This window comes from Hemibagrus wyckioides, linkage group LG26 (assembly GCF_019097595.1).
Source record: "Hemibagrus wyckioides isolate EC202008001 linkage group LG26, SWU_Hwy_1.0, whole genome shotgun sequence".
Lineage (NCBI taxonomy): Eukaryota > Metazoa > Chordata > Actinopteri > Siluriformes > Bagridae > Hemibagrus > Hemibagrus wyckioides.
In genome coordinates, this window is record NC_080735.1 from 22574568 (window position 1) to 22589404 (window position 14837).

Sequence of the window (14837 nt, forward strand, 5' to 3'; positions counted from 1 at the left end):
ACTGACTCACACAGACTTACACTGACACACACTGATTCACACAGACTCACACTGACTCACACTGACACACACTGATTCACACAAACTCACACTGACACACAGACTCACACTGACACACAGACTCACACTGACACACACAGACTCACACTGACACACACTGATTCACACTGACTCACACAGACTCACACTGACACACACTGATTCACACAAACTCACACTGACACACACTGACTCACACAGTCTCACACTGACTCACACAGACATACACTGACTCACACTGATTCACATAGACTCACACTGACTCACACTGACTCACACAGACTCACACTGACACACACAGACTCACACTGATTCACACAGACTCACACAAACTCACACTGACTCACACTGACTCACACAGACTCACAATGACTCACACTGACACACACTGATTCACACAGACTCACACTGACACACACAGACTCACACTGACACACACTGATTCACACAAACTCACACTGACTCACACAGACTCACACTGACTCACACAGTCTCACACTGACTCACACAGACTCACACTGACACACACTGATTCACACTGACTCACACTGACTCACACAGTCTCACACTGACTCACACAGACATACACTGACTCACACAGACTCACACAGACTCACACTGACTCACACAAACTCACACTGACTCACACAGACTCACACAAACTCACACAGACTCACACTGACACACACTGACACACACTGATTCACACAGACTCACACTGACTCACACAGACTCACACTGACACACACAGACTCACACTGACACACACTGATTCACACTGATTCACACAGACTCACACTGACACACACTGATTCACACAGACTCACACTGACTCACACTGACACACACTGATTCACACAGACTCACACTGACTCACACTGACACACACTGATTCACATAGACTCACACTGACTCACACTGACACACACTGATTCACACAGACTCACACTGACTCACAAAGACTCACACTGACAACACACTGATTCACACAGACTCACACTGACTCACAAAGACTCACACTGACAACACACTGATTCACACAAACTCACACTGATTCACACAGACTCACACAGACTCACACTGACACACACTGATTAACACAAACTCACACTGACTCACACAGACTCACACTGACACACACTGATTCACACAAACTCACACTGACTCACACTGACTCACACTGACACACACTGATTCACACTGACTCACACTGACTCACACAGTCTCACAAAGACATACACTGACTCACACAGACTTACACTGACACACACTGATTCACACAGACTCACACTGACTCACACTGACACACACTGATTCACACAAACTCACACTGACTCACACAGACTCACACAGTCTCACACTGACTCACACTGACTCACACTGACACACACTGATTCACACTGACTCACACAGTCTCACACTGACTCACACAGACATACACTGACTCACACTGACTCACACAGACTCACACTGACACACAGACTCACACTGACACACAGACTCACACTGACTCACACAGACTCACACTGACAGACTCACACTGACACACAGACTCACACTGACACACAGACTCACACTGACACACACAGACTCACACTGACACACAGACTCACACTGACACACAGACTCACACTGACACACACAGACTCACACTGACACACACAGACTCACACTGACACACAGACTCACACTGACACACACAGACTCACACTGACACACACAGACTCACACTGACACACAGACTCACACTGACACACAGACTCACACTGACTCACACAGACACACACTGATTCACACAAACTCACACTGACACACACAGACTCACACTGACACACACAGACTCACACTGACACACACAGACTCACACTCATTCACACAAACTTACACTGACTCACACAGACTCACACTGACACAGACTGATTCACACAAACTCACACAAACTCACACTGACACACACAGACTCACACTGACACACAGACTCACACTGACACACAGACTCACACTGACACACAGACTCACACTGACTCACACAGACACACACTGATTCACACAGACTCACACAGACTCACACAGACTCACACAGACACACACTGATTCACACAAACTCACACTGACACACAGACTCACACTGACTCACACAGACACACACTGATTCACACAAACTCACACAGACTCACACAGACTCACACAGACACACACTGATTCACACAAACTCACACTGACACACACAAACTCACACTGACACACACAAACTCACACTGACACACAGACTCACACTGACACACAGAGTCACACTGACACACAGACTCACACTGACACACAGACTCACACTGACACACAGACTCACACTGACACACACAGACTCACACTGACACACAGACTCACACTGACACACACAAACTCACACTGACACACACAGACTCACACTGACACACAGACTCACACTGACACACAGACTCACACTGACACACACAAACTCACACTGACACACACAGACTCACACAGACTCACACTGACTCACACAGACTCACACTGACACACAGACTCACACTGACACACACAGACTCACACTGACACACAGACTCACACTGACACACACAGACTCACACTGACACACACAGACTCACACTGACACACAGACTCACACTGACACACAGACTCACACTGACTCACACAGACACACACTGATTCACACAAACTCACACTGACACACACAGACTCACACTGACACACACAGACTCACACTCATTCACACAAACTTACACTGACTCACACAGACTCACACTGACACAGACTGATTCACACAAACTCACACAAACTCACACTGACACACACAGACTCACACTGACACACAGACTCACACTGACACACAGACTCACACTGACACACAGACTCACACTGACTCACACAGACACACACTGATTCACACAGACTCACACAGACTCACACAGACTCACACAGACACACACTGATTCACACAAACTCACACTGACACACAGACTCACACTGACTCACACAGACACACACTGATTCACACAAACTCACACAGACTCACACAGACTCACACAGACACACACTGATTCACACAAACTCACACTGACACACACAAACTCACACTGACACACACAAACTCACACTGACACACAGACTCACACTGACACACAGAGTCACACTGACACACACAGACTCACACTGACACACAGACTCACACTGACACACAGACTCACACTGACACACACAGACTCACACTGACACACACAGACTCACACTGACACACAGACTCACACTGACACACACAAACTCACACTGACACACACAGACTCACACTGACACACAGACTCACACTGACACAGAGAGTGGGATTATAAATCATTATAAACACTGAGAGTGGGATTATAAATCATTATAAACACTGAGAGTGGGATTATAAATCATTATAAACACAGAGAGTGGGATTATAAATCATTATAAACACTGAGAGTGGGATTATAAATCATTATAAACAGAGAGTGGGATTATAAATCATTATATACACAGAGAGTGGGATTACAAATCATTATAAACACTGAGAGTGGGATTATAAATCATTATAAACACTGAGAGTGGGATTATAAATCATTATAAACACTGAGAGTGGGATTATAAATCATTATAAACACTGAGAGTGGGATTATAAATCATTATAAACACAGAGAGTGGGATTATAAATCATTATATACACAGAGAGTGGGATTACAAATCATTATAAACACTGAGAGTGGGATTATAAATCATTATAAACACTGAGAGTGGGATTATAATTCATTATAAACACTGAGAGTGGGATTACAAATCATTATAAACACAGAGAGTGGGATTATAAATCATTATAAACACAGAGAGTGGGATTACAAATCATTATAAACACTGAGAGTGGGATTATAAATCATTATAAACACAGAGAGTGGGATTACAAATCATTATAAACACTGAGAGTGGGATTATAAATCATTATAAACACTGAGAGTGGGATTATAAATCATTATAAACACTGAGAGTGGGATTATAAATCATTATAAACACTGAGAGTGGGATTATAATTCATTATTAACACTGAGAGTGGGATTACAAATCATTATAAACAGAGAGTGGGATTATAAATCATTATAAACACTGAGAGTGGGATTATAAATCATTATAAGCACTGAGAGTGGGATTATAAATCATTATAAACACTGAGAGTGGGATTATAATTCATTATAAACACAGAGAGTGGGATTACAAATCATTATAAACAGAGAGTGGGATTATAAATCATTATAAACACTGAGAGTGGGATTATAAATCATTATAAACACTGAGAGTGGGATTATAGATCATTATAAACAGAGAGTGGGATTATAAATCATTATAAACACTGAGAGTGGGATTATAAATCATTATAAACACTGAGAGTGGGATTATAGATCATTATAAACAGAGAGTGGGATTATAAATCATTATAAACACTGAGAGTGGGATTATAAATCATTATAAACACTGAGAGTGGGATTATGAATAACATCCTCTGTAGAACTGTATATAGTCACTTGTGGAATGAGACATGTTAATGGGATTTAGCAGGAGTCCTTATCCAGAGCTATTGAGGATTAAGGGCTAAACCTTATAGATGATTTATATAAACTAAACTCATAAACTTTGCTTATAATCTGCATTTAGAATGCAACACTTACATAGGACAAACTAAACCTACTGAATGATACAATCAACTACTACGCCCATAAAGAACACGTCTAATCTGCACTTATAAACTGCACTATGATTAACTATAATTTAATTGCTAATTAGTAAAACGTTAAACTGAAGAAAGTTATCATTAAAGATAACTTATCAATATAAATAACATAATATTGTGATATTTAGATCACATTGTTACAGCAAGGCATAAAAATTTAGAACCATATTATTTTGGTCAGAAACTTTTTTTCTGTGTTAATTAATATGTCACTTTGTGTGTGTGTGTGTGTGTGTGTGTGTGTGTGTTTATGTGTGTGCAGTTGGTGCTCTGCAGATTCAGTGTTATCAGTGTGAGGAGATTCGGCAAGATGACTGCTCTTCTCCAGAATTCATCGTTAACTGCACTGTTAATGTACAGGACATGTGCCAGAAGGAAGTACTTATCATGGAGGATGGTAAGAACACAGTGTCAGATTTTCAGAACATTTACACTGTTACAGTATTACAATAATAATATGTTTGTTACACCTTTACAGTTAAATCAGCAGTACAGTGTTACAGCATTAAACCGCTGTTGCACTGCTATTACAATGTACCACTGTTACACTGTACCGCTATTACACTGTACCACTATTACACTGTACCACTATTACACTGTACCACTGTAACACTGTACCACTATTACACTGTACCACTATTACACTGTACCACTATTACACTGTACCACTGTTACACTGTACCACTATTACACTGTACCACTGTAACACTGTACCGCTGTAACACTGTACCGCTATTACACTGTACCACTATTACACTGTACCACTATTACACTGTACCACTGTTACACTGTACCACTATTACACTGTACCACTGTTACACTGTACCACTATTACACTGTACCACTGTAACACTGTACCGCTGTAACACTGTACCACTATTACACTGTACCACTATTACACTGTACCACTGTTACACTGTACCACTATTACACTGTACCACTGTAACACTGTACCGCTGTAACACTGTACCACTATTACACTGTACCACTGTAACACTGTACCACTATTACACTGTACCGCTATTACACTGTACCACTATTACACTGTACCACTATTACACTGTACCGCTGTAACACTGTACCGCTATTACACTGTACCACTATTACACTGTACCACTGTTACACTGTACCACTATTACACTTTACCACTGTAACACTGTACCACTATTACACTGTACCGCTATTACACTGTACCGCTATTACACCGTACCACTATTACACTGTACCACTATTACACTGTACCACTGTAACACTGTACCACTATTACACTGTACCGCTATTACACTGTACCACTGTAACACTGTACCACTATTACACTGTACCACTGTAACACTGTACCACTATTACACTGTACCACTATTACACTGTACCGCTATTACACTGTACCACTGTAACACTGTACCACTATTACACTGTACCACTGTAACACTGTACCACTATTACACTGTACCACTATTACACTGTACCGCTATTACACTGTACCGCTATTACACTGTACCACTATTACACTGTACCACTGTAACACTGTACCTCTATTACACTGTACCACTGTAACACTGTACCACTATTACACTGTACCGCTATTACACTGTACCGCTATTACACCGTACCACTATTACACTGTACCACTGTAACACTGTACCTCTATTACACTGTACCACTGTAACACTGTACCGCTATTACACCGTACCGCTATTACACCGTACCGCTATTACACTGTACTGCTATTACACCGTACCGCTATTACACTGTACCGCTATTACACCGTACCGCTATTACACTGTACCACTGTAACACTGTACCGCTATTACACTGTACTGCTATTACACCGTACCGCTATTACACCGTACCTCTATTACACTGTACCACTGTTACACTGTACCACTATTACACTGTACCGCTATTACACTGTACCGCTATTACACCGTACCGCTATTACACTGTACCACTATTACACTGTACTACTGTTACACTGTACCACTATTACACTGTACTACTGTTACACTGTACCACTGTTACACTGTACCACTGTTACACTGTACCGCTATTACACTGTACCACTATTACACTGTACTACTGTTACACTGTACTACTGTTACACTGTACCACTATTACACTGTACTACTATTACACTGTACCACTATTACACTGTACCACTATTACACTGTACTACTATTACACTGTACCACTATTACACTGTACAGCTATTACACCGTACCGCTATTACACCGTACCTCTATTACACCGTACCGCTATTACACCGTACCGCTATTACACCGTACCACTATTACACCGTACTACTGTTACACTGTACTACTGTTACACTGTACCACTATTACACTGTACTACTGTTACACTGTACTACTGTTACACTGTACCGCTATTACACTGTACTACTGTTACACTGTACTACTGTTACACTGTACCACTGTAACACTGTACCACTATTACACTGTACCGCTATTACACTGTACTACTGTTACACTGTACTTCTGTTACACTGTACTACTGTTACACTGTACCACTGTTACACTGTACCACTATTACACGGTACTACTGTTACACTGTACCACTATTACACTGTACTACTGTTACACTGTACTACTGTTACACTGTACCACTATTACACTGTACTACTGTTACACTGTACCACTGTTACACTGTACCGCTATTACACTGTACCACTATTACACTGTACTACTATTACACTGTACCACTATTACACTGTACCGCTATTACACCGTACCGCTATTACACCGTACCGCTATTACACCGTACCACTATTACACTGTACTACTGTTACACTGTACTACTGTTACACTGTACCACTATTACACTGTACTACTGTTACACTGTACTACTGTTACACTGTACCACTATTACACTGTACTACTGTTACACTGTACTACTGTTACACTGTACCACTATTACACTGTACTACTATTACACTGTACCACTATTACACTGTACCACTATTACACTGTACTACTGTTACACTGTACTACTGTTACACTGTACCACTATTACACTGTACTACTGTTACACTGTACTACTGTTACACTGTACCGCTATTACACTGTACTACTGTTACACTGTACTACTGTTACACTGTACCACTATTACACTGTACTACTGTTACACTGTACTACTGTTACACTGTACTACTGTTACACTGTACCACTATTACACTGTACCACTATTACACTGTACTACTGTTACACTGTACCACTATTACACCATACCGCTATTACACCATACCGCTATTACACTGTACCACTATTACACTGTACTACTGTTACACTGTACTACTGTTACACTGTACCACTATTACACTGTACTACTGTTACACTGTACCACTGTTACACTGTACCACTGTTACACTGTACCGCTATTACACTGTACCACTATTACACTGTACCGCTATTACACTGTACCGCTGTAACGCTGTACCACTATTACACTGTACCGCTATTACACTGTACCGCTATTACACTGTACCACTATTACACCGTACCGCTATTACACTGTACTGCTGTTACACCGTACCTCTATTACACTGTACCACTGTTACACTGTACCACTATTACACTGTACCGCTATTACACTGTACCGCTATTACACCGTACCGCTATTACACTGTACCACTATTACACTGTACTACTGTTACACTGTACTACTGTTACACTGTACCACTATTACACTGTACTACTGTTACACTGTACTACTGTTACACTGTACCACTATTACACTGTACTACTATTACACTGTACCACTATTACACTGTACCACTATTACACTGTACCACTGTTACACTGTACTACTGTTACACTGTACCGCTATTACACTGTACTACTGTTACACTGTACTACTGTTACACTGTACCACTATTACACTGTACTACTATTACACTGTACCACTATTACACTGTACCACTATTACACTGTACCACTATTACACTGTACTACTGTTACACTGTACTACTGTTACACTGTACCGCTATTACACTGTACTACTGTTACACTGTACTACTGTTACACTGTACCACTATTACACTGTACTACTGTTACACTGTACTACTGTTACACTGTACCGCTATTACACTGTACTACTGTTACACTGTACTACTGTTACACTGTACCACTATTACACTATACTACTGTTACACTGTACCACTATTACACTGTACTACTGTTACACTGTACCACTGTTACACTGTACCACTGTTACACTGTACCGCTATTACACTGTACCACTATTACACTGTACTACTGTTACACTGTACTACTGTTACACTGTACCACTATTACACTGTACTACTGTTACACTGTACCACTGTTACACTGTACCGCTATTACACTGTACCACTATTACACTGTACCACTATTACACTGTACCGCTGTAACACTGTACCGCTATTACACTGTACCGCTATTACACTGTACCACTATTACACTGTACTACTGTTACACTGTACTACTGTTACACTGTACCGCTATTACACTGTACCACTATTACACTGTACCGCTATTACACTGTACCGCTATTACACTGTACTACTGTTACACTGTACCACTATTACACTGTACTACTGTTACACTGTACCGCTATTATACTGTACTACTGTTACACTGTACCGCTGTAACACTGTACCACTATTACACCGTACCACTATTACACTGTACCGCTATTACACCGTCCCACTATTACACCGTACCGCTATTACACCGTACCGCTATTACACTGTACCACTATTACACTGTACCACTGTTACACTGTACCGCTATTACACTGTACCACTATTACACCGTACCACTATTACACTGTACCACTATTACACCGTACCGCTATTACACTGTACTACTGTTACACTGTACTACTGTTACACTGTACCGCTGTAACACTGTACCATTATTACACTGTACCACTATTACACTGTACCGCTATTACACTGTACCGCTATTACACCGTACCGCTATTACACCGTACCGCTATTACACTGTACTACTGTTACACTGTACTACTGTTACACTGTACCACTATTACACTGTACTACTGTTATACTGTACTACTGTTACACTGTACTACTGTTACACTGTACCACTATTACACTGTACCACTGTTACACTGTACTACTGTTACACTGTACCGCTATTACACTGTACTACTGTTACACTGTACTACTGTTACACTGTACTACTGTAACACTGTACCACTGTTACACTGTACCACTATTACACTGTACCACTATTACACTGTACTACTGTTACACTGTACTACTGTTACACTGTACCGCTATTACACTGTACTACTGTTACACTGTACCACTATTACACGGTACTACTGTTACACTGTACCACTATTACACTGTACTACTGTTACACTGTACCACTATTACACTGTACTACTGTTACACTGTACTACTGTTACACTGTACCGCTATTACACTGTACTACTGTTACACTGTACTACTGTTACACTGTACTACTGTAACACTGTACCACTATTACACTGTACTACTGTTACACTGTACTACTGTTACACTGTACCACTATTACACTGTACTACTGTTACACTGTACTACTGTTACACTGTACCGCTATTACACTGTACTACTGTTACACTGTACTACTGTTACACTGTACTACTGTAACACTGTACCGCTGTTACACTGTACCACTATTACACTGTACTACTGTTACACTGTACTACTGTTACACTGTACCGCTATTACACTGTACTACTGTTACACTGTACCGCTATTACACTGTACTACTGTTACACTGTACCACTATTACACTGTACTACTGTTACACTGTACCACTATTACACTGTACTACTGTTACACTGTACTACTGTTACACTGTACCGCTATTACACTGTACTGCTATTACACTGTACTACTGTTACACTGTACTACTGTTACACTGTACCACTATTACACTGTACTACTGTTACACTGTACTACTGTTACACTGTACTACTGTTACACTGTACCGCTATTACACTGTACTACTGTTACACTGTACTACTGTTACACTGTACTACTGTAACACTGTACCGCTGTTACATGGGTTACAGCAGTACAATGTCACAGTGGTAGAACAGTATTATGATACAAAGTCACATCAGTACAGCATTAATGTGGTGTGGGGGCAGGTTTTCATTCCAAACGAGCAGAAACCACACCTACTACTAGTCTACTAAAAGCCAAAATCAACTTATTAAAGAGGTGGAGTCAGGTGTGGCTCCTGACTGATCGGTATGAACACCTGCACCATACCAGCCCTATGTGGACGAGACTGGCCACTCCTGCATTACAGCATCACAGAGTTACAGCAGTAAAGCGTTACAGTGTTATAGCACTAGAGTGTTAAAGTAGCCTCAAACTTGCCCAGCAACACAAACCCTGTGCCCTGCCTCACCTGAATACTAACACCTGTGACTCACTTCCCAGCTTATTAAGGACACTATATCTACATTTGTCACTCTCAACTTTTAGCATTTTGTTCTGAAACAGCATTTGTGTTAGCATTAGCAATGACTATTATATTAATGCTGTCTATCTGGGTCTGTCTGTATCTATTCAATTTTATTTGTGTAGCACTTATAACGATGGAAGTTCTCTCAAATCAGCTTAAGGAATATATAAATTCAGAATAAAAATTAGTTTTAAGTTTTAACTTTAAATTTATATTTATTCCAAATAACTAGACTAGATGCAACCGTGACAAGGAAAAACTCACTAAGATGAAGAAACCTTGAGAGGACCTAGACTTTAAAGGGAACCTCATCCTCAACTGATTGACCCTCAGAGTATGGGATTATATACAGTTGTAGGACGGACATTATTTTGTCCTTGTGATCATGTAAAGGTCAAAGACTCTGAAGGGACTCTGACAAGGTTAGCTATGACATCATAATTGAAAGGTAAAGACAGAAGCTGACATAAAGCATCCAACCGCTTCACAGTTAGCAAACCTGAGTGACCATGTGAGGGTGGTAAGGTGACAGCATCCAAACATCCCAGTACACCAAACACTTTATGCCCATGAACCTCCAGATCTGCTCCTTTACCTAAGAACAACTATGTATTGAAAACTTGACTAAACAAAAGTGTCTTCAGTCTGGACTTAAACACTGAGACTGTGTATGAATCCCCAACACTAATTGGAAGGCTGTTCCATAACTGTGGGGCTCTGTAATAGAAAGCTCTGCCCCCTGCTGTAGCCTTTACTACTTGAGGTACCAAAAAATAACCTGCACCCTTTGATCGAAGCTGTGTGTCATCAGCATAACACTGGTATCAGGGATTAGCATATATAAGAAGACTGTGGAAAGCAGTCTCAACATGACAAGAGCCTGAAGTTAGTATAAAGAACTTCAAACATGTTAAATTTATTTAAAGGTTTTTGTGTGATGCCTAATTTATCATCATGAATAAATGCGACACCGCCTCCCCTGCCCCGTTAGGCATGGCTGACGTATATAAATATAAACAGGTGCATAAGCTTCATTTAATGCTACATACTCATTTGGTTTAATCCATGTTTCTGTTAAACACAGAACACTAAACTCCTGATCTGTAATCAGTTCATTAACAATAAGTGCTTTAGATGAAAGAGATCTGATATTTAACAGTCCTAGCTTCAGATCAAAGGTGCTGGATCCTGGAATTTGCCAAGTGAGGCTCACACATGTACATGATATATATTGTGCTCTAGCTGTGGGGTGAAGATGTAGTGATATGGCTGCAAATGAAAGAACTGCTTTCTTTATTTCAGCCAAACAATTAAATAATACAAAACAGTTCATATACCTGAAGATGAACAGACTTAGTTCAAATGTGTACACTGATTCCATGTGAATGAAGTGAGTTGATCATGTATTTCCAAAGCTATGGAATAAAACTGAACCCCAACCCCAAATCTAACAACTGTTCCTGACCATCGTTTCTGTCCGGCGGTCTCACGAGAGCACAAGGCTTGGCCACTTCATGGAGCTCTGGAGCAGGTTTCTTGAAAAGCACATGCTGCCATAGTAATTCAGGAAATGAAATAGTCCTGGCTTCTCTAAGAAACTTGCTTCATGGAACAAACTCCATCTCCGTGTTGGATCCTGAATAAGAACAGAGTTATAAAATATTTTATCTGGTTAAATATTTCTACATAAATCCTCTGTGTGCTTCTGGTTTTATTTGATCTTATTATATAAAATGATTTACACATTAAATAATAATCGAGGTCAGTGAGTGTGTGTGTGTGTGAGGGTGTGTGTGTGAAGAGAGAAAAATTATGTTAAGGGTTACAGATTGCATGTTTATTTATTGCTAAGACAATCAGAGGATAAAGCTGTTGATGTTATGCTTAACGTAAGACTTTATTTATAAATTTTATTGAGTTCACTTATAAGTTTATTCAATATGAAATAATAAAAACTATCATTACAATATTAGTGTGCAGAGGCTCAGATGTTACTGCTGATGTATTTACATTTATAAAATAAAATGTGTGTCCTTTTTTTTTCTTTTAACCTGCAATTGCCATTAAAGTCATGCAAAAAAGAGGGAGCAGAAAAAAGAAGGAAAATGAAGACATGTTAAATTCATAATCACATATCAATGAAATGAACAAACCGATAACAAAAAAATCTTTAAAAATATTAAATGTGCACATTAAAAAAACAAAACAACAAAATTATTTTAAATTAGAATGTAGCTTTTCTGTCTATCAAATATTAGTACTTATTTATATTATTTATTTATGTCTGTCTGTGTGTGTGTATGTGTGTGTGTCCCTATACACAGGTGTACACTACAGGAAGTCATGTGCATCGTCTGGTGCATGTCTGATCGCATCATCAGGCTATCAGCAGTTCTGCACCGGGAAGCTCAACTCCGTCTGCATCACCTGCTGTAACACACCGCTGTGTAACGGCCCACGCCACAGGCGCCGCCCACCCGGCTCACAAGCCACGCCCCTCCCCCTCTTGCCCCTCTCACTACTGCTCAGCTCCACCTTCCTGTCACTGTCTTTCTCTCACTGCCTGTCTCTTCATCGGTCTGTCTTTCTCCTTGATGTGTCAGCTCTGCACACTCACTGACTTTATATCACTTTCACCGTCTCACTCTTCCTGTCTCACTCTTCCTGTCTCACTCTCTGCTTACAATTAAACATTAAATATCAAATCTGTCTCCCTTTCACCATTTGTCTATCACAGTTTTCCTCTCCCTGCTCCACACTTCAACTAAATTTATGCCAGTCAAATATTAAAGGTCACATCCTCTTCCTGTCTCACTCTCACTTTTTCCTCTCTCTCTCCTCTTGCTTCTAGGCTCATTACTATACACTCTCTCATTGTCAGACTCTTTGTCTATCTCTCTCTCGTGTGTATGTTTCTCTCTATCTCACAGTAATTTATTGTAAGTAGAGAAATATTCATTATGTGATCAGGACCAAGTTTATGGTTCATACTGAACACAGTCGTTATCTTCCTGTCCCTGTGTGGTAAACAGACAGGATGTTAGTGCTGGATTGGTTTATACAGGAGCTGCAGGTTTATACACACAACTCCATAAGAATATCATTTTAAGTTATAACTGAAAACCATGCTTCACTGCAACACCTCACTGTTCCTCTTTGAAATAAATAAATCAATAAATCTATCTGTATATGAGTGCTCTCTTTCTCTCTCTCTCTCTCTCTCTCTTTCGGTGTGTGTATAATATAGATATTGTTTCACCAGTAACTTACACCATGTCCTTCCCACGTCTCAGTGTGTCTTTCTTTCTAACTCTATCTGTCTTCACATTGTATTGTGTGTATGTGTGTGTGTGTGTGTGTGTGTGTGTAGTAAGGCCTGGATCTCTCAGACAGAAACTCTGCTGAGGACCCTGAGGGCTTCATTAGGAGAGGCTGTCGACTGTGTGTGTGTGTGTGTGTGTGTGTGTGTGTGTTATATAAGAATGAAAGTTAGAAAAAGAGGAGAGTGAAAGAAAAGGTGTGTGAGGGACCCACGCAGTACTACA

The 14837-nt window shown here is 40.4% G+C and overlaps 1 pseudogene; it reads left to right on the forward strand.

Moving 5' to 3' along the window:
- LOC131346563 (ly6/PLAUR domain-containing protein 1-like) overlaps nucleotides 1-14465 on the forward strand; it is a 26574-nt pseudogene extending 12109 nt beyond the window's left edge.
- The last annotated feature ends 372 nt before the right edge of the window (nucleotides 14466-14837 follow it).